Raw genomic sequence first — 25,331 nt, 5'->3', positions numbered from 1 at the left:
ACAGATCAATCGAGGAAACCGGAAGTAGTTGTGTGGAACTATGAAAAAAATAAGCAAAATATACAAACTGAGTAGTCGATGTGCAAGATATGCAACACCAAGGACACTGTGAGCTCAGGAGCGCCGTGGTCCCGTGGTTAGCGTTAGCAGCTGCGGAACGAGAGGTCCTTGGTTCAAGTCTTCCCTCTAGTGAAAAGTTTACTTTCTTTATTTTCGCAAAGTTATGATCTGTCCGTTCGCTCATTGACGTCTCTGTTCACTGTAACTTGTGTCTGTGTTTTGCGACCGCACCGTAAAACTGTGTGATTAGTAGACGAAAGGACGTGCCTCTCCAATGGGAACCGGAAACATTTGATCGCAAGGTCATAGGTCAACCGATTCCTCCACAGGAAAACACGTCTGATATATTCTATACGACACTGGTGACGGCATGTGCGTCAAATGACAGGAATATGTTGTCGACCCACCTAACGTGTACACTTGGCAAATGGGTAAAAAGATTCTTCTACCTTGCCCGATTTAGGTTTTCTTGTGGATGTGATAATCACTCTCAAAAAGTGATGAAAACATAAGAGTTGGTCACATAAACTGCAACAAATGAATGCAACAGTTTCACAGTCGCACAGTTTCCCCTGTGCTCTGTCAAACATGTTTTTAACGTTTTCAAATTTTTCCGTGTGTATACCGTCAAATCCTGCATATGTCCAAGCAAATCTGAACACGTCCTGGAATTTTGGAAAGCGAAGTTGATTATGTGTAAGTGCCTGAACTTTGATAATTGTCTGAAAATGAAAAAATTAACTTTTCACTCGAGGGAAGACTTGAAACAAGGACCTCTCATTCCACAGCTGCTCACGCTAACCACGGGACCACTGCGCTCCTGAGCTCACAGTGTCCTTGATGTTGTCTATCTTGCGCATGGACTACTCAGTTTGCATATTTTGCTTATTTTTTTCATAGTTCCACACAACTTATCCCTGTTTTCTCGATTGATCTTCATTTAGTTTTTCAAGACCTATCCACTGTGCCAGCTTATAACTAAATCTGAGGGGGGTGCGATTGGGAGGTTCCCTTGTAAGTAGCAGTTTGCATAGTTTGGAAGGTTTCTACACACAGACATCCGTATAACATGGGCGTCATATTAACCGAAATTATACGTCGTGTGATCCCAAGGATTCCTCCAGGGATTTGACTTTCTATTAAATTTTCCCTGCACTGCAACCACTATTTCACCTATCAGAGCTACCCATTGCTCTTCAAATGTATTCTTTTTCCCCGTAATTTATACGGATCCCAGCTCTTTCATACCTTTCTGCAATTTTTTCAATTCTAATCTGCAGTTCATAATGAATAAATTATGGTCAGAATCCATATCTATGTGCTTTTGAAAATGTAATACATTTTAAATGCTGGTTTAGATTACGTCTCGTGTGTAATCGATCACAATCTATTACGCGTCTCTAGGTCTCTTCCATGCATATGACCTTCTTTCGTGATTTTTAAATCAAATTTTAGCAACGATTTAATTGTGGTCGCTGCAAAATTTTAACAGGCAGGTTTTCCTTTCCAGTGCTTTCCAGTCCTTTCTTGTAATCTATATTGTTCTATTATTGTTCCTCCTCCTTTTCTCTAATAATGGTATCAGATTCCAGTTCACAGGAGCAATTTGTCTCCCTAAGCAACTGTATAATTCTCTCTTCACGTTGTTTCTCTCTCATCATCTTTGGAGCTGGTAGACAATGTCGTACTAATGAGGTGAGAATTTGTTTTATGCATGCCTTAGCTGTTATGATCGCTATGCTGTTCGTAGTAATTCATCCACATTCCTATTTTCTTATTCAATATTAGGACTACTCCTGCATGATCCTTATTCGATTTTGAGTTGACAATCCTTTGCCGTAAGCAGATTAAATTGCATTTAGAGTGGAACCGTTATGCAGAGATGAAGAAACTCTGACAGGATAAACTAGCGTGGAGAACTGTCCAAACTAGTCAGGGGATGAAAATGTTAACAACAGCCACACCAATACATCATAGGGTCTTAGCAGTTCAGCTTGAAACATTGTCGACGTTATTGTCAAATATTTTCTGTTCACCAGCAAACTTCGGAGCAATACGGATCCAATTTCATGGTTGTTTTCGCCTAGAAACATAGCCAGTTTTGTTGTTCACTATGCAGGCTTCTTAACTTTTGACCACCAAAAGCAAATTCGTGAAGATGCGTACATACAAGCATACAACGAGCGCCCATGTGCATTCTGAACCTCGATTTCCTTGGGGTTCGTGGCTAAAATGTCAGTTGTCCTACGGCGAATTAGCTGTGTGTATTCAATTGCTGTAGGTGTTGCTAACGCACGCTAATGCACTGGTCATCGATCTACCGGAGGTACCGGGTTCGACCCCAATGGTAGAAAACATACTAGATAAAAACTGGTGGTTTAATGTTATTAGCAACAAGTCAGGGCGCGATTAGCTTGGTGTGAATAATTCCAACCCAGAAGTCCATATGACAAGATTATTAGCGGCGTTTTTAAACTGGTTACGGTATAGCCGGCGGCACAGGCTGGGCCACGTGGCCAGTGTTTACAGGATGCAGCGTGGCGGCAGTGGGGCGACGGCCGCGCTATGACCCACTTGCCGTCTGACAATGCTGCCAACCACTACGGCAAACGCTGCCAGCAGAAGGGTACGTCTCCCGAGCTGCCAAGTTCCGCACTTCTCATTGTTTTCGTCAGCGTGCGGTTAGAAGTTGCCAGCAATCTCTAACGATGTTTTGTGTCATTCCGGTGAAAGAGAGATACCCTGTTTAACCCATGTTTATGCCTCGATTGAAGCGATTGGAAATTATAAAAAATCCTCATTAGTCAAATTAATAGCAATTAGTCCTCCAAATTGTGGGGAGGGGGTGGTGGGGGAAGCACGACCGTTGTTTAGAGACAGTAGCGTAATTGTTAAGGATAGGCAGTTGGTAAACATCTGTATTTTCCCACCCCATGTTGGTTTTAACAAATCTTTCCTCTGCTAAAGACTTTTTTGATTTTAATTTTAATGAGACTTCCATGGAATTCAAGCAGTGTTGAACGGGGGAAGTCAATGTACGTGCCTAGTAAAATTGTGGTATACTTTTAATAAATGTGAAAAATTTATCTTTTGGATGATAACGTATGATACTTGAAGATTTTTGAAGAATGGACAACGTTTCTTCGGTTCGTGAAGCCGAAACAAAATTTTAGAGCGCGAATATAGGTGAAAACGAACAATTACAAATATTAAGGTATACAGATGACATAGCGAGAGTAAAGATGTAAAAGAACTGTTCACTGGTGTGTTAGTGTAGAGTTTCTTTTAGTAATAATAAAAAAAGAATAAAAGGGATGAAGAATAGTTGCGAGGAGAGTAAATACTTGCTAGTTTTAAAAATCACTATGTTCGAAACCACATTAGCCAATATGTTCGAAGCAGATTGGCGCCTACGCGCGCACCCGTGTGTGTGTGTGTGTGTGTGTGTGTGTGTGTGTGTTACTGAAAATTTTGAGAGTGACCTCTATGGAAGTAATACGCTACGCTGAAGAACCAAAGAAACTGGTGCACCTGCCTAATATCATGTCGGACCCCCGCGAGCACGCAGAAGTGCTGCAGCACAATGTGGCATGGATTCGACTCACTGAAGTAGTGCTGGAGAGAACTGACACCATGAATCCTGCAGGGTTGGCCATAAATCCGTGCCGGCCGAAGTGGCCGTGCGGTGAAGGGCGCTGCAGTCTGGAACCACAAGACCGCTACGGTCGCAGGTTCGAATCCTGCCTCGGGCATGGATGTTTGTGATGTCCTTAGGTTAGTTAGGCTTAACTAGTTCTAAGTTCTAGGGGACTAATGACCTCAGCAGTTGAGTCCCATAGTGCTCAGAGCCATATGAACCATAAATCCATAATAGTAGTAGGGGGTGGAGATTTCTGAACAGCAGGTTGCAAGGCATCCCAGCCATGCTCAATAATGTTCATGTCTGGGGAGTTTGATGGCCACCAGTGTTTAAACTCAGAAGACTGTTCCTGGAGCCACCATGTAGCAGTTCTTGACTTGAGGGATGTCGCTTGTTCTGCTGGAATTGCCCAAGTCCGTCGGAATGCACAATGGACATCAATGGATGCAGGTGATCAGACAGGATGCTTATGTACATGTCACTTGTCGAGTCGTATCTTGACGTATCGGGGATCCCATATCACTCCAACTGCACACGCCCCACATCGTTACAGAGCCTCCACCAGCTTGAACAGAGATGCAGGGTCCATGAATTCATGAGGTTGTCTTCATACCCGTGCACGTCCATCCGCTCGATAAAATTTGAAACGAGACTCCTCCGACCAGGCAACATGTTTCGTCATCAACAGTCCAGTGTAGGTGTTGACGGGACCAGGCGAGAAGTAAAGCTTTGTGTCGTGCAGTCATCAAGGGTACACGGGTGGGCCTTCGGGTCCGAAAACGTATGTCGATGACGTTTCTTTAAATGTTTAGCGCGGTGACACTTGTTGAAGGCCCATCATTGAAATCTGCAGCAGAGTTGCACTTCTGTCACGTTGAACGATTTTCTTTAGTCGTCGTTGGTCCCGTTCATGCAGGATCTCTTTCCAGCCGCAGCGATGTCGAAGATTTGATGTTTTACCGGATGCCTGATATTCACAGTGCACTCGTGAAATGGTCGTACAGGAAAATCCCCACTTCAGCGCTACTTCGGAGATATTGTCCCATCACTCGTGCGCAGACTGTAACACCACGTTAAAACTCAATGAAATCTTGATAACCTGCCATTGTAGCGGCAGTAACCGATCTAACAACTGCACCAAACACTTGTGGCCTTATATAGGCGTTACCGATTGCAGCGACGTATTATACCTCTTTAGATATCTCAGTATTTGAATATGCGTGCCTATACCAGTTTCTTTGGTGCTTCAGTGTAGGCAGACCGTAGGAAAACAAGAGAAGGTACTTCAAACCATTTTAATGTATTGCTAAGAATGAGCATAAAATTAAATGGACAGATAAAATACGAAGTAAGCAAATTTAGAAAGAAAAGACAGTCAAAGAAGCTAGGAAAACTCCATTACCAGTAGAAGGGACCGAATAGTGGGGAAACTACTAAGGTTTCGAAGAATGAGGAAACCATGTTGGGAAGACAAAAATGCAACTAGGCGAGTTTCCACTGAGAATGCTGTCCTGTATGTATGAAGAGATGGGGAGGTCGACAAGAAGAGAGAGATTGAGGTTTATGTTTGTAGTTGTTTTCATTACGGTGAAAGTCGCGAGCTCTATCTTCTTATCTCGTGTTTTCTACTGAAAATCTGGTGCTTGTAACTCTTGTTAACTTTACTATTACAGAGATCGCCAAAACTTTATTTTTTTTATTGGTCCTGTGCGCAACATATAACTTACTTGGTCTTTCTGCTGCCACTGCTTGATCTTCTGCATTCCATTATTTAACAAAGACATAAAAAAACCTATTATTCATGCTTAGTGTAATGTATGTTCTGTTTGGCGGCTCCTACTATTGCTGCGGCAGCTGCTGCTTACTACAATTACATATAAATTCAAGAGAAAGGGTTTGGTCAAATCTAAACTCGATAAATAACCCAAACAAAAAACTATATTCTGAAAGCGAATCTTTCTCATTCAAGTAACAAAACGCTAGAAGCTCTTTGAACAATCGCTTCGTATGTAAATCTGCTTCCAGTGGCATTAAAGCAATATTACAAATTAATCAACCTCTTGAGACAGACTGAAATACTTCTCAATTAAATACATAGTGAAACAATTCCCTGACAATTACAAAAGAAATCAATGACAAAAATCAATACTTAATCTATTCGCCTAACAGTGGTTTCCCTTAAGAATTCAACTCCTATCATTATCAAAATTACCGTCTGCTGCTACGCACATACACAAACCCTTTACTTTAAATTAATAAGCGCGCTGCAAATTATAAAAAATATCAACTCAATACCAAATCCTGTGTCGCTGCTGGCGGACACGGCAGTACGGCAGCTCGGCGACGACCCCTCGCCAAACACACGAGCTGCACCACAGCAGGCGAGCTCCTACACTGGCTTCCAAACTGCCACTAATTAATCCGTGCGCTGCGAAGCGCGACAACAATATCTTAGATTCCAGCGCTTGTGTGTGCGCGCTGTAACTAACCTTTAAATCCTAAGAGATTATTGCCAACTCTCAACAGAACTGCGTTGGGCTTTGATAGAATAGTCGTCAGTAGTTATTTCAGTGGGGGTTAACTGCACGTTGTAGTTACTCGTATACAAACATTGCTGTGAGGACTGTGTAAGTGACGGACAACCAAATATACGTCCATTTTTCGTATTGCTGACCGCAGCGATTCTTGCGGGTTTACGAGAGCCGTCATTGTCAGACGGTGATATTTGTACCTGTAGAACCGCAATGATGGAAGTACTCACCACGTTGTCTTAACTGGAGAAACTGTATGTATACGGTATGTGTAATACTGTTTGAGGCTGTTGTAGGTGCTCGACAGGAAATGGCTGAGACTGGCGGTAATCTTTTTTTGTGGCCCTCGAGACGCAGTAGGTGTCCTGGCTCTCGACTTTTCTCTTCTCGCGCGCTGACGCCGCCAGACGGTGCAAAGGGGTGCGGCAGGTCGATGCCCCACTTGCTAGCCAACCAGTGGCGCCTCCGTCTCCTCAGTCAGAGGCCCGCAGCTGAGGTCGCGGCGCCGCGCCAGCGCCTCCTCTGCTACCGACCCACCATACAATGAGTATCTCGTCGGATTTTAAGCTGACTCGTAAAGTCCTCAATTCCTCAAGTTTCCCTGTGGCCTGAAGTCAGCATCACGCAACGGGTGGCAAGGTTAACGCACTGAGCACGCGTACAGGAGAGTAGCACTTTGCCAGAGACAGGCTGGGACCCAGGACTAGTGTAGCACTGATAGATCACTCTGTGGTCAGGGTGTGGTTAGAGAGACTGTATCTACGTAGCTTCTCTAGGTATCGTGACCCTGTATATGGCGATAGCCATTCTAGCACACGAAGTACAGCAGCAGCTGGTTATGTGTGCGAGTGACACTTTACTACAGTTTTGGAAGATATTGCTGCTATTTCTTCCTTCGTAAGAGGCAAAAGGGCCACTAGATTCTCGCGATTTAATATCAGTCTTATAAAATTAATATGAAGTTCCCCGAAACTGATTAATTGGTAGTATGTGTCGTGTTGGCGGTTCAGTCGGTAGCTACCGGACTCCGACAACTTGCAGGTCTGAGGTTTAACCAAGTATCAATACTATTGTTTTTGATTCTATATTTATCGTTTCCTTCACGTCCTGCAACGATTTGTTAACGTAAAAAATACTTAATTACTATTTGACCCAGTTTCCTGTGGATCCTGTTTTGGTATGGGACCCACACACTTGAGGAATACACGAGTGTTTTGTAAGCAGTAAGCATTTTAGGCGCCATCTTTAATCGTTCGTGGAGCACCGTGCTTTAGAAACCCGGAATTAATTTAATTTTCAATTTCGATTTTCCATTTTCAGATTCCCTTTGGCCACTCTGACTCAACTGTTCATATAGTTTGCCTAAATCGCCTAAGGCCAAACCGGCCGTGGTGGCCGAGCGGTTCTAGGTGCTTCAGTCCGGAACCGCGTGACTGCTACGGTCGCAGGTTCGAATCCTGCCTCGGGCATGGAGGAGTGTGATGTCCTTAGTTAGGTTTAAGTAGTTCTAAGTTCTAGGGGACTGATGACCTCAGAAGTTAAGTCCCATAGTGATCAGAGCCATTTGAACCATTTTTAATACATGAATTTATATTCAAGGGTGTATAGATAGTCGAAAATTGTCGGAGTGAAGTACAGCAGGAACATTTTAATCAGTGAAAAGGAGAATACGATAAAGAAACACGGATTACTATTTACATAAACAGAGTAAAGATAGGCAGTTTAGGACGCGAAATAAGCATTCGTCTGAAATACTGAAAATTACACTCTGAGCATAGAATGTTGTGCTTAGTACTTGGCCCTTCTTTTCCCTGTATAATCTCTTGCTTTCCGTTTGGCATGCATTTCACCAGTGATTCTGTTGTCTGCACTGTAATTTTACGCCATTCCCCTAGCAGAGCGTTCTTTGGATCATTTCTGTTGGTTGTTTGATGGTCCCTCATATTGTTGCCGAGTACGTTGCAGAAACACTATTGGATTTATTTCTAGGGATTGCGGTGGTGTCGGCATCCAACTGGGAGTGTTGTACAACCAGCACAGCCTTGCATCTAGAGCTTTCTGTTTTTGGATCATTCTTTTGCGTGAAAATATAATCACCAGAAAGACTGGTTCACACTTCTGGATAGATATGTTTTTAGCATCTTTATGTAAATCTTGTGGTCCATAATTCCATCAGTAAAATGCAAATCCCCCTCACCAATTGCATTCATATTGCCCCAGATAAGTACTGAACCTCATCCATGTTTACCTGAGGCTATTGTAATTGTCCCTTCAAGTTCACACTTCTTTTTCCACAACATTGTTGCTCGTCTGTTTGACTTGTACATGGGATCTTGTACTTATTTGACATCAACTGGGTAATGACAAAAAAATAACGTGATTTGTTCACAAATTAAGCAACATATGAACCCAAATAGCGTTTCATTTCTAAAGGTAGAAATTAACCGATGTAAGAAAATAGTTGTTCGTTTAATAGCTCTATTTTTATGATTGTGCTTTTTATAATCTGTACACTATGGCCAAACGAATTATTTTTGGAATCGGTGAATACAGTGTGAGCTGCTAAAAATGTTCACCACTAATCTTTTAGCCAGATATAATCGGGTTGTTCTCCTTGTTACAGGCATTAGCTTAAATTTATCCACATTCAAAGAATGTTGCCGTTCATCACACCAAGTGAAAATTTTTTCCATACCTTCGCGCAATTTCTTAAGATTGTCACCGGCGATGCTTCCCATACACAACTGTATAGCCAGCGACCAATCTTGAAGGACTCCTAATCCTGCCTGATAAATCGTTCCATGTATATTGAAAATATTAAAGATTCTAGTGAGCATCCTTGGCGCTCAAAACGGGTTGTTACTTTCATTTCTGTATGACATTCGCCATCTATTAGCGCATTTTCAGTATGGCGTGAAGAGAAAGTCAAATTGAGGGCATAAAGACGTGTATCTTACTGCCTGAAACACTCAGAGAGGTAGGTAATTTAGTATCCAACGTGTAGTCGTTGTCTTGATCGTCACTATGTTTGTGTGTACACTTCACCAGTTAGCAATCCCTTGTTGTAATTAAACCAACTGTTCTCGCCTTTGAGACACAAGTAATTATGGGAACTTTGATTGGTTAAAAACGTATGAAACAAGAGAGCCCAAACCGTCTTCATTTCACTGACACTTTGTTTTGCCTAATAGCCATTCCATAATAGTTCTGTATTTTGTCAATTACACTGTCATTTAACTTCCCTTCCCGTACAATCCTTTACCATCACTGAGTTTTTGTTCTTTGTACTAAGCTTTCAGTCGCCAATGTCTTGGCCCCACTCGTTTCTGTACGTGTCCATTACATTCAAATTTCTGCACTACATTATCTTCACCATATGGCTCCAGTTCTTGTATATGTTTGAAACTTCCAGAATCACCATCACCGTCACCAAGGTAATAAACATATCGACTTTTATCACACACAACTGAGCGTTGCAATATATTGGCAACACCAGTCACATCCATTCCTCCATTACTGCCTCTGTAGTTGGCTGTGCAGTTATCTTCATGTGTACCTATATTTTCTTGTGGGAACCTACAATTTTAGATATTACTCCTACATCTAAAACTCCCCCTGTATACACACTGGTGGCAGATAGTACACCGTGAAGAAATGTGTGTTCCCATTTATCCCAGGTACCATCGAATGCTTCAGTCAAATCCCTATTGCCACCGTTTTCTGTTGCTGCCTCTCACAGCGTTCTTAATAGTGTCTATACAGACATCTACTTTAGACCCTATAAATCTATTGTACTTCATAAACTTGGTTGGGAATTTGGAAGATTCATTATGCCACAGGAAGCTGCACCTGCAGTAGCATCCTTCCCAACTTTTTGCAAGGCATAAACAAATCTTGTATATGTTTGAAACTTCCAGAATCACCATCACCATGTGTTCATAGATTTTGCTGCCACTTTCTTCTTTTGGAGTTACTACAACACCGTACCAAAAGGTTGTCATGTATGAATACTTACCACACTTCAGTTCAATTTCACTGGCACGTTCTATGTGATTTTTATAGTGTGTTCCAGACCGACTTCACTACACGGAATACATTTTATACAGTTTGTAAAAATTCCATTGAGAACTGACATATCAAATATTTAATTCACATCTGATTCGCCTACAAAACATTCATACTTTTCACTAACTGAACCAAGCATCCTCTGCGAAGTACTTTTTTGTCTCACTTTCATTGCAGTGGGCAGGCGTACCAGCAAGGTTAGGTTCACACACTTGGTTATCGTTTTTATTGTTTACGGTATTAAAATGTACCTTTGGCTTTCCAACATTTCTCCTTTTCTTAAAAGGCTTCAGAGGATATTTAATCACTTTGTTTACCCATGATTATCCTTCAGTGAAACAGACTTTAATGTACAGAATTCACTACGAATATTTTCAGGATTACTAAAGAATAAATAAACATCAAACACACAATTGAGTGAGCGATATTTATCGAACTATCACAGATTTGCCACAACACTTATTTTGTAATACACATTTTCTCTCACATCTAAAATATACATGAAGAGTATGTAGATTCATGAGTACAACATTTGACAGCAGTTTAACAGCGCCACAGTGGGTCTCACCCATTCAGAAGTGACTGGTTGATGCGTGTGAAATTTTACACTGTCCTTTTCGTGGTGTTGAGAATGAAAGAGGAAGAGAGTGAGATCCTATTCCGGCACTTACCGTACTACTAGGAAATGACACCACGGAAACAGCAAATCGTAACGGCCCCCAGCCGACTTACGGATCACCAGCACGGGGGACTGCATGACAAAAAGTCAGCGTCTAAACCGGTGTACATAATATTTGCGGAAGTAATCTGCAACACCATGGTGAGCATTACGTTAGGTTCCTTCCTCTCATTAAGTGAGAATCACAGAAATTTATCAACTTAAAAATTTTATCAGTAGTAGGAATCTCTAGGCAGAGAAATACATTAAATACTTCAGTGAGAGTTGGTGTATGTAGTTCCCTGTGGAATAGTAAGAACATATTTACGAATTTCAGGGAAATTTTGTTTAAGATGCCCCCAAATATACGCATATGATCCAGCGTCAAGATGTAGCAGAATGTCATGCTAGTCTTACTGCACATTTCCATTATGATTCTTTCCGCTATCACCAGTACTCCCTGCCTCTAAATATTTCGCGGTGATTCTCTTCATGCCAGAATGCGTTGCTTGTTAGTCTTTAAGGCGATGCCCAGACCGGGACAGAATCAACACGGACTAATGAGAGTTGTAACAGCTGATCTTGTGTTGGGACTGTATAGCACCCACAGAAATAAAAATTTATTTTAATCCGGAACAGACGATCGCTCTTATGTGGCACACAGACAGAGCGTTAACGATTTTTTTTTTTTTTTTTTTTTTGGGAGGGGGGGAAGAGAGGGGGAGGAAGAAAGACAGTGTCGTGACTTAGTCATAAAATGCTTGTCACTTCGAGAGGTTTATTTATCGCTGATTGCATTAGCTCAGCTTCCTCCAAGCTCGAACAGTAAAAGGTAACTCACGAGTGAGTGGAGGAATAATTGAAATAAAGGAATAAAATTTAACGTGCTCTAAGACGCGGGGGTTACTCGTCATATTTGCGCATACAGTAAAAGTATCGTCAGAGTAAAAATGAGCAAAGGAGAAAAACAAATGACGGCGAAAGTAGGACACACGTCGTAAATCCGGCGCAGGTGAAAGTTATTGCTCGCAGATAGGCCCTCTTACGTCAGCACCCGTGTCTTATTACTCAGTGCTGGCGTGTCACTTATCACCAGCGTGGTCTGTGTGAAATTCACGCTGCCGTAGCCAGACTTGCGAAATCTACCATTCCGCAACACGATTAAGCTCCACTCTCAATGGAGTCGTAATTTTAACTGGCAGAATGAGTCTCCCCACTTGCTCATTAATTTAATTTTACGGCTCGTGTAACGAAAATTAACTGATTGGCCAGCGAGCGATAAATTGATTTGACCGTCAGAACGCAGATACGCAGATGTCGGGAGAACTGCCTTTTAGCTCGACACCTACATTTTAACTTCCCAAGCGCCTGCACACTGTTACGCGGAGAGTATAATTTCCTCACCTCCCTTTTCCTATTCCGTTCGTGAATATTATTGATATCACTTGAAGCACGTAGTAATTTCCTTGATTCATTCTGGAACGAGAAGGTGAATGACAAGTTTGTGGTCCTGCTACTTCATTCCGTTACTGTATCCCGGCAGTGTCCTGTTCATGCTGTCTCAGTGTCTGTTACCATGCATAGCTCAGAGAAATGCGAGAATGTTTCCCTTCGTAAACCCGTCACGACCAAGTGCTGTTGATTCTTACAAACTGAAACCCGTCACGCGTTACTAGATAGTGGTAAAAACTCCTAGGTGGTCAACTGAACGATGGCTGTGTGTGTGTCAACGAAGTTGTATTCAGTGATAGTTTCCTGCAGTTGACAATATCGTGCACAAGGGGCAAGTGAGTTAACATTCTCATTCGGTGTTAGGACCTGAAACTATCTGTGTACTTTCGGAACGGGCGATTGACTGTAGTTACATAAAGTTTTCTTGGCTTCAGACGTTACGTGATGCATGTAATTTTCCTTTCAGATAAAATATAAAGTAAGAAGTAGGATGGTCTTTTGCAGTTGTGATGCATTGGTCTTAATATGTAGACAGCTAATTACTTCATTCATTGTTCTGCTTCCAGTATTCTTTTATGCCATATGCCTTTTTGTCAAAATCGGATCTTGTTCGCGAGATCATTTCAGACCAATGTGTCACTATACCTTCCGCCATGCGCTTTCTTTCGACAGCGATGTTAAATGCCACATTCACTCTCAAAAAGGTTTCGTTAGTAAATTTTTAATTCAATTTTCTAGGCATTCAGTTCATTCTATTTCATCGGTGATGCGACTGTGACACGACATATGGCCCGTAGTGCGCAGCGGAATATAAAAATTACCGTACTCTGGTTACCGGTCACATAGAAAGCATTACGTGAAAAACTCGTTACTTCGAGCAAGGCCTAATAAAATACGAATGGGTAAGTATAGTGTTGTAGGCTGCCTGCAGTGCACATTTGCAGGAACGGTTGCCTATATTGAAGTCGTTGATTTTCATCTCGCATTTACTTGACACCTCCACCTCCATACCTGGCACCAACTACTCAGATAACGATTATAGAAACTACCTGTTTTAAATAATCTGGAAGTTTTTGCATTAAATAAATTATAAATAAAATTCAAAGCTGTTGCAGCGCTGAAATATGAACCACTAAGCAAACAACATAAAACAAGTAAGTCGTATGTGAGAAGTTCAAAAAAGTGACAAAGATTTATACTTTTCTGATAGTTATGTTGACGAAATCGGCTGACTTGTTGAGGCGTCATTACTGAATAATTTAAGTCCTCTTCTAACGAAACAAACTGGCATTTTTGTTTTTTTTTGTTTTTGTTTTGAGTTTCATTAATTCGTCAGATAGTAATAAGCGACACCTGGTATTGTTGCGATAGGAAATGTGCTGGATCTTGGTCTAGGTAATAATGAGTGAGATTCATGCCGAAATCGAGGAGTTAAACTTTTACATAACTAGCATTATTATGCAGTTCTCTATTAAATTCGCTGTGTAAGCCTTCCGGAAGTTCTAATATAATATGATGCGATAGACGTACAGGCTGTCGATGCTGTTAAAATGCCGGCGTCGGCGACTGCGACAGTTCTCCATTAGCCCCAGTTGTTACGAAAACACTCTGATAAACTGCAGTCCATTTTGGGATAGGATCTTGACAGTATTTGGAGCTTAATTCAGCTTCTCGTATACGTTGGTCATATTGTGCCCCGTAAAATATGACGTGGCCTCACATGGACCAACGTTTCGTCTTGCACGAGACACACACATCCACTCTGTATCGTGACTAGTATTGGCGTACCCAGCGCATGTAATAAATCAACGTCGAGATACCTTGCTACCATCGCAGTTTACTGTCTGGTAAATATAAAAACACCTAACTTCCCCTAACATTTTCTTGCTGATAGCGATTTATTGTAAAATAATTTACATAAAATTACAAAGGTTGATAAAATAAGCTTTGCAAAGTGTATATAAATTACGAAAAACCACATTTTAAAGGAACATATTAAAAAAATATCACACTTGCGTTAGTGTTACATACCTATCATCTAATAAGGTTTAAATGTGTTGAGTCATGTGAAAATGCGGAGGCTTTACACCTATGATAACTGGATGGTGGACAGTCGGTTTAATCGTGCCCATACATCTGATGGCGTTGCTTTACATCTTTTTGGGATATCTAATGCTTTTGCACAAATAATTTGCGTATCGCTTCATAAAGTTCACTATCCAAATAAAACAGTCCGCAAAGGCCAACCGCTTTGCTTACCACCTATCTCGGAAGCAGTTAAAGACTTACCGCGATATGGCTGGAGCCTTACGAGTGTGTTTTTCTGTGCCCCAAGCAATATGTCCCTTCTGTTAGTGACATTTTTGAAGGCTATCCCGATAGAGCAGTCATTCGCTTGTTGATGTCGACAACGCGACACGCCATTCTCTATCTGAGCTACACTGTTTGAACGTTGGCGTCTGTCCTGTTGATAAGTGTTGTGCCAAGAGTCGCTGTCCTTCGACGTGATAGGTATTTTTAACATCGTCATAGCTGTTCTGTCTAGAGTTCTGGGCAAATACCATTTGATCTTTGGAAAATGTTTACACCTTTCATTTAAAAAGTGAATAGCAGTTTCATTTTTGCCGAGAGAATGTAAAGCACCAACCAGTAAAGTTTTACTCCTTCATCCCTCCGACGCGAATTCCGTTGTAGTGGTTTTAAAATCACGGGCAGACCAACTGGATTTAAGTTTTCCGTGCTTTATCATAAAGCCAACGAACATTGTGTGGCGAAGAGTATTTGTTGTATCAATGTCATCACCCTCCTCTCCTATCCCTCCCTCTCCTTCCCCCACATCATAACCTGTGCGTGGGTGGTACACGGGATGGAAGGCTGCGGTAGCTCTCTGTTGAACCCGAGTGCTACAGTTTTCGTGTTGTGGTTGTGGTCATTACGCTTGAGGCGTTTTGGGGGCAGTAGCACGTTTTTTGAAGCATTTTGGAACATGGAAAATTGAAAGTTTCAGAGTAAGGCTCTCTGCGATACAAACTTTAGCGCCTCGTGCAGGTTTCCTTTGAATCGATTCTCTGTGTTTCGATGATCAGCTGTGTTAAAGGTAGATGCCGCAGTGGTCACATTGACTAAGTCAGTATCGATTTTCTGCCTCATTCCTCTGCAATCCGAGCTTGTCATTAGCTTATGACATCTTCCTTCCTTTTCGTTCTCGTGAAAGCCAGAAGGGCATTTACACAAAGTCATACGGTCTTGTTCTTGGTACCTGCGATTTGATGCTAAATCCAGTGCTAGTGTAGTGTCGATAGGCCCATACGTATCTTCAGTAACACTTAGTAGTAAGGTAAGGGTGGCATGAGCACAAGTTGATAGAAAATTTATATTCAAATTAATTAAATTGATTATTTAATTACCCCCACCACCAGATGACGTCACGTGTTTTCTTCAGCCGGCACGTGGGTCTCCACCCTATTCTCACCCCTTCCCCGCTCCCACCTACCCTGTTGGCTTGAATTTCGAATTTTTGCGGGAATTCCGAATTCCCGGGATCCTGTTGCGCACTTGGTGAACTTGATGGGGTAGGACCACGAGCTGTTCTTGTCGGCTGAAGTCACCCAGCGAGCGCATGACCCACTGAAGTGCACAGGGGGTCCTAATCAGCATGACGCAGATCGGTACTGGATCCCATCACATGTGCCATCGAAGAATATCCTAGTGATATTGCATGGCCAAAGTGAAGATGTAGTGGGTGAAAAGGTACCAATTAAGCCCTGCGCACCACTACTGTTCGCTTAAGTGTATAACTTGACCGCTAATGGTTCAAAGCGTTTTCATATTGATATAGAAGCTTCCTCAGGCAGGGACTAACGTGTTGTGATAGAGATTGAGACTGCAGCTTAAAGTGTTAAAGTGCAGTTTACGGTGGTGGAATGGGATGAACTGTGTCGTGCAAAAGCCTACATCAAACAGCAGTTGACGTAAAAGTATCATCCGAGCCGTCCTTCTCTGGACATTTACTGCGCTGCTCTAACTCTGTCCATTACAACAGTGTACGATGACTCTACACTCTGTGTGAAATAGGATGACACGTCCATTTATCTACAGCACTCCATCATTATGACCTTGCTCAGTCTACAGATGGTGTTATCCATTCTGTTGGAAAGACGGAACAGATGGCTACCGTATGTTAAACCTGTCTCTGTGCGTGCCTCTATACCAGTGTGTAAACACTTCGAAACACTATTGGTTAAATTATACACTGAAGTGTAGTCGTGCACTGGCCTTAATTAGTATCTTCTCATTCACTACATCCTCACTTTTCCCATGCAGTATCACTGGAATATTCTGTGATGGCACGTATGATGAGGTCCAGTACTGACTTGTGTTACGCTGATTAGGACCCCCGGCGCACAATAACAGCTCATTGTCCTGCTCAATCAAGCTGACTAGGTGCACAACAGGATCCCAGGATGGTGCCGCTTCTGTGGGCCCTGACGGACTGGAACACGTTGCTGTTGCAGACCTCGACAGGCTGGAGGATGTCGCAACCACTGATGAGCAAAGAAGAAAAGCTATTACAAGCGATAATATCAGCACAAAGACATCATCTTCCTCACATGGCAGTTAACACAGACATTAAGCAAGGGGTACTTAGTCTTCCGCAGCTTCTTCCTATTCTGCTGCTGCTGCTACTGCAGCTGCGCAGCAATGGACTATACCCACTGGAGCTTCATGCTGACTGCAACTGAGGCTGCAGAGCTGATGAGCCCACCTTATATTCCTGATGTGATTGGATGCAGTGCTCCTATTGTCTACTGCCAATTTCAAGCGCCTTTGGTGGTATAATTGTGTTGGGGGTTGCACTTGGGCTTTCCACCCAGGAGAACCTGGGTTCAAGTCCTAGATAGGGCACTGACGTTTTGAATTTCCCGCAATTCCCGGGCGGGGGGTGGCATGGAACGTCAGCACTACCTTGTGACAAAGAAATTCCCACCCCCGCCAGAGAGGGTAGGAGGGGGGAGGCGGCGGTGACCCACGTGCAGGTTGAAGAAGATATCTGTCATTTGGGGGTGGGGTAATTAATTGATCAGTTTAATTAATTTGTATATCAATGTGATATCAGTTTGATATCAAAATTGTGTCCATGCCGCCCTTACCCCACTACTACCACCCTCGTATCTTCGGCATAATACTTCAAAAATTGGAAACAGTCGGTTAAATCCACTGGCGGACCAACGAAGAGACTATCGTGAGTTGTCTACAGACATACATTTCTACGAGTAGAAAGGCATAGATACGGGCGTAAGTTACTCTATGGCACGAATGTTAGTGTGGTCCAGTGGTGCGTTGGTCGTATCACCTTTATTCGTATATTAAGGAGAATAGCGTATATAAACCTAAGTGAGACGTATAAAAATCTATGAAGACAATGATTGATGACTATAGAAGTGTATTTATCAGCATTGTTTCAGTAACAACCATACAAACATTCCAACAATAGTTTTATCACGATGGAGAAAGGCTCCTAACTATGTAGCAGATATTTTGTTAATGCGAATACGAGAATCACGGTGTGGCTATATTGTGTTCAGCTTCATCCGACATATAAGTCGAGTAATTAAAAAAAAAAAAAAAGGTTCAAATGGCTCTGAGCACTATGGGACATAACAGCTGTGGTCATCAGTCCCCTAGAACTTAGAACTACTTAAACCTAACTAACCTAAGGACATCACACATATCCATGCCCGAGGCAGGATTCGAACCTGCGACCGTAGCAGTCGCACGGTTCCGGACTGCGCGCCTAGAACCGCGAGACCACCGCGGCCGGCTAAGTCGAGTAATAAAAAATGAAAATAATTTGCTTATCGTCGTGAGATAAATAGTGTAAGTTTTCGGGCCAGTTTTGGCGCCATCAAAATCATTGGATAACCGTGTAAACAGTGCGTGAGCTGTCGTGTAAACAGCACTCTTACATCAACTGCTGTTTATATAGGCAATCTGTGTTTATTGCTAGACCATTGTTCTGAAGCAGGCGTATCGCCACAACTACGAGGCAGGCATGTCACCACAACTGTACGGCGTCTACATTAAAATATTTATTTCTGTTTAACTAGAACTAGAGAATGTTCTGCTAGTTACTCAGGATATAAATCTAGCCATTTTCTAAATTAACTTTTTTAAATTTTTTTATTTTTTTTACCGTCGCCATGCAGCCGGCTATGGCATCCACATAATATAATTCTGAACACACATTCTATTGTCATCTCGTGCAATCGCTTGTACTGGCGGTGGTTGCGTCTTCCCAACACAATATTTCGACGTCTTAACTCGGCGTCGAAATATTGTGGGAGACACAGACCACAACCAGTGCAGCTGATTCCACGATACGACTCCGAATCCCCGGGAAAGTCCGAGAAATTACACATATTCCACTAACATTTCGCCATTTTCACTGGCTGATTTGGAGAAGATAAAAACCGGCCGACGCTAGTACATAGAAACTGAACTGAGGTGACTGAGGCGAACAACGAAAAATCTTAAAGGGGATGATTTGATGGGGATTGGTACCCCGATCCTCCGAAATGACGTAACAGCGCCTTAACCACTGCCCTACCATGCTCAGTGTTCTTAACTACTGTTCATACTGCTGTATGGCAGTAACGATTTTACACGTGACCAATATGTATTAAAGGACAGAAAAGGGCCCTAAAAAAAGTTGCATTGATAGAGAGGATTTTGACCTATTTATGTGGTGCTTCGAAAATTCCGTATTCAGCCCTTACCTGCACGGGAACCAGACAAAACAGTCACCTCGCATTCATCATTCGCTGTACGTCATACCGACAGTCACAAAGTTACGTGCATCTCTGTCTGTAAATGGCAAAATACACTGTAGCGCCAAATAAACTGGTATTGGCATGCGTATTGAAATCTAGAGGTATGTAAACAGGCAGAATACGGCACTTTGGTCGGCAACGCCTGTATAAGACAACAAATGTCTGGCACAGTTGTTAGATCCGTTACTGCTGCTGCAATGGCAGGTTGTCAAGATTTAAGTGAGTATGAACGTGGTGTTATAGTCGGCGTACGAGTGATGGGGCACATCATCTCTGAGGTAGCGCTGAAGTGGGGATTTTCCCTTGCGACCATTTCACGAGTGTACCGTGAATATCAGGAAGCCGGTAAACATTAAATCTCCAACATTGCTGCGGCCGGAAAAAAGATCCTGCAAGAACGGGACCAACGACTACTGTAGAGAAACGTTCAACGTGACAGAAATGCAGCCCTTCTGCAAATTGCTGGTCATTTCAATGCTGGCCATCAACAAGTGTAAGCTTGTGAATCATTCAACGAAACATCATCGATATGGGCTTTCGGAGCCGAAGGCCCACTCGCGTACGCTTGATGACAGCGCCACATAAAGCTTTACGCCTCGCATGGGCCCGTCAACACCGCCATTGGACTGTTGGTGGCTGGAAACATGTTCCTGGTCGGACGAGTCTCGTTTAAATTTCTGTAGAGCGGATGGCCGTATACGGGTATTGAGACCTCATGAATCAATTAACCCTACACGTCGGCAGTGGACTGTTCAAACTGGTGGAGGCTCTGTAATGGTGTGGCGCGTGTGCGGTTGGTGTGATATGGGACCCCTGATATGTCTAGATACGACTCTGACAGGTAACACGTACGTAAGCATCCTGTCTTACCACCTACATCCATTCATGTCCATTATGCATTCCGACGGACTTGGACAATTCCCGGACGTCCAGAATTACTACAGAGTGGCGCCAGGAACACTGAGTTTAAACACTTCCGGTGGCCACCACGCCCCCCAGACATGAACATCATTGAGCATAACTGGGATGCCTTGCAATGTGCTGTTCAAGAGAGATCTACAACCCTCGTATTACGGATTTACGGACAGCCCTGCAGGAATCATGGTATCATTTCCCTCCAGCACTACTTCAGATGTTGGTAGAGTCCATCCCACGTCGTGTTGCGGTACTTCTGCGTGTTCTCGGGGGCCCTACACGATATTAGGCAGGTGTTCCTTTGGCTCTTCAGTGTATAACATCTCAAATGAAATTTTGAAGCGCAGAAAAATTGCCTCCTAGCATTTCGTTTTGCAAGAGAGATCCAACTGGCAAAATTGGTTGTAGTTTCGTATCATGTCCCCCACGAAGCCATTTTACCATTCTGGAACAGACGTAACATGTAATGAGAACTATCCTGTTACTCCAGGTTTCGGCATCGAGATTTTCGAGACTGATACGAAATGTCATAGGGCAGTAATTTTCATCTTTGATAGGCCGTAAAACGAAAGGACATGACGTATGTTCAGAAAATAGTAACCTCCAAAGCCTCTGTTGTATGGGCAATGCAGAAATGTTTGCTAATGCATTTTAGGTAGCATATATTTTTCTGAAGGCGACAGTAAAGTCAACACTATCGCGATTCTATTGGTGGAATCTGCTACAGAATAGAACACGTGTTACATACCCAACCGGGGACCTAATTAAATGTATCGGACTTGACAGATAATGTGTGAAGTACAGTGCGTACAACCACGAAAAAAACACTGAAAAATGTTTTAAAAAGTTGGATATTTTAGTAAGAACTTTCAGAATACCTGGAAAATGTATAATCGTAAAGGAAGTCGCTTACCACTTTCTTTAGCGACGCTACGTCTGTTGTAAAAAGAGATCCCATTGGAATAATAAACCCGTTTCACACTTCCTTTGTATGGTAGTATCGTTATTCTGAGTAGGATATACAGTTCTATCGTTAAAGGTTTGTAACACTTTGTTTTACACGAACAGGTTTGAGGCATTTTCCAAAAGTTTCCTTTATTGAGCATTGATTTCAGAATGTAAATACAAATTTTCCAGCCCTATAAATATTTGGCGCTCTTATTCGCAAGAGATGCGATAATGGTAGCATTGAATATATTACTTCAGTGTGACGTTCGCATTGTAACAGCTCCTTCTAGGGGAGTTAACAGTTGTTTGTCAAAATCGCTATCACATTTTGTTCGGAAAGGAAACAAATCCATATGTCTAGGCCAGTTAGCCTGCTGCTGATGCTGCTGAGTTCGGCACCGGTTGGCTTCGCCGTCGCCTGGATTGCAGAGAGCAATTTTCTGCTCCCCTCTGCAAGCCATCAATCATTCTATCACTCACGCTAGTAGACGAGCAGGCATACGATTCGCAGCCTCTGGTGTTACCAATTCAGCACTGCCGGCTTCTCACTCTGCTCTTACATTGCCTTATATAAGACGTTGCCTTCACTGGAGTTACGAACAATGACGATCCTCGATTTTCTCTTTAAAATATTTTGTATGCGTACAGATTAAAAAGAAAGTCTCAGGCCACCCATCTTCCCACTCACCCCTAGTTGAAATACATCCCCGATATTATTTAATTTTATTTGTACAATGAACAAGCCGTGAAGGGAACCAAAGGTGAATTTGGAAAATAAATTTAAATTCAAGAAGAAGAAATAAAAACATTTGTTTGCCGATGACACTGTAATTCTGTCGGAGACCGCAAAGCACTTGGAAGAGGAATTGAACGGAATTAATGTTTCGAACAGAGAGCATGAAATGAACATTAACAAAAGTAAAAGAAAGTTAATTGAATATAATTGAATTCAGTCTGGCGATGCTGAAGGAATTATACTAGGAAATGAGACACTAAAAGTAATAGATAAGTTTTGCCATTTGGGAAACAAAATAACTGATGATGGCAGAAAGAGAGATGGTACAATATGCAGGCTAGCACGAAAAGTATTTCTGTTAAGATCTGAGATCAAAAAACAGCTCTAAACACTATGGGACTTAACATCTGAGGTCATCAGTCCCCGAGACTTAGAACTACTTAAACCTAACTAACCTAAGGACATCACACACATCCACGCCCGAGGCAGGATGCGAACCTGCAACCGTAGCAGCAGCGCGGTTTCGGACTGAAGCGCCTAGAACCGCTCGGCCACAGTGGTCTCCATCTGATATCAATTTAAGTGTTAAAAAGTCTTTCCTGAAGGTTTTTATCTGGAGTGTAAACTTGGATGGCAGTCGAACGTTGGAAAAAATAGCTTTTTGAAATGTGATGAAATAGAACAACGCTTAAGCTTGGATCGTTGCAGAGAAATAACAAATGAGGAGGCACTGTATCGATTTGCGGAAAAAAAATTTATGGCTTAACTTGACTAAAAGTAGAGATCTATTGATAGGAATCATCCTGAGGCACCATGAATTGTCGTTTGGTAATGGAAGGACGTGGCTGATAAAAAATGCAAAGAGAGACCAAGACTTGAAAACGGTAAGCATGTTGAAATGGATGTAGGTTGCAGCAGTTACGCAGAGATGGAGACACCTGCGCAGCATGGTGAGCTGCATGAAACCCCAATTTCGGACTGTATGCTTCTACTATTAATACTACTTGCATGAGCTACAAATATAAATGGTCTGATGAACGTCGGAAGTTCTGCGTGGCTGTTTGCGGATGATTCTGTAGCATACAGGAAAGTTGCAACGCCAGAAAACTGTTGATATTTGCAGAAAGAGTTGTAGAGGATCGGCGCTTCATGTAGGAACTGTCAGTCGGCGCTACATGTAAATAAGTGTAACGTTTTAAGGATGATAAAGCGGAAAGACTAATGTTAATCCAAATAGTCATTACTGCACAAATCAGAAAAGCGGCAAAAGGGGGAATTTTAAGTTAGCCTTTCTCTTCCGGCATTAATGTGTTACAGGTTGTAGACGACACACACACACACACACACACACACAAGTTATTTGTGATACCCCAATCTGTATGAGAAAGTTCCTCAGATCTAAAATTGACAGGGAGTTAAGACTACGGAGTTGAGGCAGTTTTCCCGCTTGCTATTGACAGCTTTAATTTTCTGATGATAAACTTTGGGTTAGCAGATGTGGTTTTCGGGTTTACACACACACACACACACACACACACACACACACACACACACACATTTGGACTGCAAATTCAGCAGTTATGTCTGATACGCATAAAATTTATTCAATCTGGCTCAACTTTGACATTTCTCGCAGCGGTATTGATCCAGGCGCTGGCGCTATTCGTTTGTAGCTGCCTCTTTTCAGATGCGGTCTGCTTTACGTATTAGCAGCCGCTTCACAGTAGGCTGCTGGGATCAGAAGCAGACGTGAAGACGGCTGTATAAGGAAGTGTGCACCTCCATTAGTCGTCACACACACATTCCATAGCTTTGTCTCAAGACAGGTTTGCCTTTGTAGTCATGCGGGCATTACTTTAAACGCCACAGTCGACTGGAATGTTAAAACGAAATAAGCATTCCGCAGTATTCGTACGTTTTCGTACTTTCACTTACAACGCACCAAAGGGATTTTCATTTTTATTTCGAAAGGACGAGGACAAAACGCTACAGGCTGGAGTATTAGTTCTATTCACGTGCAAATCAATCGGGGAAACCGATTGTACATGAGGTATGTTCAGTGCAGAAATCTCAAAACACCGGTTATCTGTGGTCTATCACAATGCTTCACGTGCAGTTAGTTCTAAAACGGAAACCGTTTACCGACAATAAAACAATTTTACAAAGGAAAAATGGGTGACGCACACATGTGGATATCTTGAGCTTGTGACACTGCCGCCCCGTGAAGATGTTAGCGACAATGCTACATTACTCCTTAGACGTTTTTGCAGTGCGCAAATTATTGCCTGTTCCTTCAGTAGCGTATTATGATACGCACAACTAATGGTTTAACAGACAAAAGTTACTGACGGACTATCAGGTGTATTGCTTATTATTGGAATTGTTCATTCTCCAAAACGCAAGTGAGCTGCATTATGTTTTCTAAGACACAACACACAATGAATTTCTTCACACTGAAACTTAACGTGTACTCCACATATGGAGCAAATAACTAAATTGAAGATACTTCCGGATCGATGCAATTTCATCCCACTTACATCCAAACACACACGTCTAAAGAGGGTTCATCTCAAGAACGCTGCCCACAACTTAGGCTGATGCAGATATTACGCCCATCGCGCGTCCAACACAACGACGATAATTTGTAAATCATTGTCAGAAGGCAAAGATTATTTTTCACTCTTGGACACAGCCAGAGCTATTGCTGCATGACTTACTAGTACTCAGTATTCCACGACTTATCTGTACTCAGTACGCTGCCAAACTAAGAAAATAATAGTAAATAGTGAGACGTACGACTTTTCTAATCTCAAGCTGATTAGCGGGAAAATTTCAAAGCTTACATTTCTACTGAAATAAAAGAGGCTTACTTTTGCTCTCGCAGTTATCCGGGTCTATACTGTTTGTCCAGGTCCACGTAATACATACAGAAAAATTATAAGTTAGGGTGCTTTCTTCTCATTTAGTCATGCGTAAATACCACAGATGTTCGGTTCAGGTAGGAGTTGAAGGTGGCAAAATAAGCATGCTACGATTGAACTTGTCACATCTTGAACATCAAAGTAATTTCACTCTTCGACTAGATCGTTAGTAGTGTTGATCTCATTTCTTCCCCAACATTGGTTTTGACACTCATCAAAGAATATCGATTGTAAGTGAAGATTAACGAGTGGAGTTCGAAACTTTTCGTGTGTGCTGCATTAATTAATTGTCACAGTTGTTTTCACCGCCGATTCGGAATTTTTTTCCCTACTCAGAAGACATATAATTTGGCCCAATCCCTCGGACGTTAGTTGCCTCTCTTTGGGGTCTAGGTAAGAAGTTTAAAAATAGAGCTAAATCTAGTGATTGTGTGAGTGGATTAGGGTTCTTTGTTCTTTTAAAATAAGTGCTAGGTAGTGGCTCGTTCGCAGACCATGTTTACTGGGACCCTGTCAGTTTCCTTTACTAATTATGGTACCCTCTGTAAACAAATTTTGCAGCCCTAGCTTGGCCC

At 42.3% G+C, this 25,331-nt stretch overlaps 1 protein-coding gene across 2 annotated transcripts in view; it reads left to right on the top strand.

The window, feature by feature from the left end:
* LOC124546019 (glutamate synthase [NADH]) overlaps positions 1-25,331 on the top strand; it is a 360,968-nt gene that overhangs the window by 115,727 nt on the left and 219,910 nt on the right. The gene's annotated exons all lie outside the window — the stretch shown is intronic.

Source organism: Schistocerca americana, chromosome 8 (genome assembly GCF_021461395.2).
Source record: "Schistocerca americana isolate TAMUIC-IGC-003095 chromosome 8, iqSchAmer2.1, whole genome shotgun sequence".
Classification (NCBI taxonomy): Eukaryota; Metazoa; Arthropoda; class Insecta; order Orthoptera; family Acrididae; genus Schistocerca; species Schistocerca americana.
Note: the sequence above shows the minus strand (reverse complement) of the source record. Positions and strands in the feature narration are given on the sequence as shown.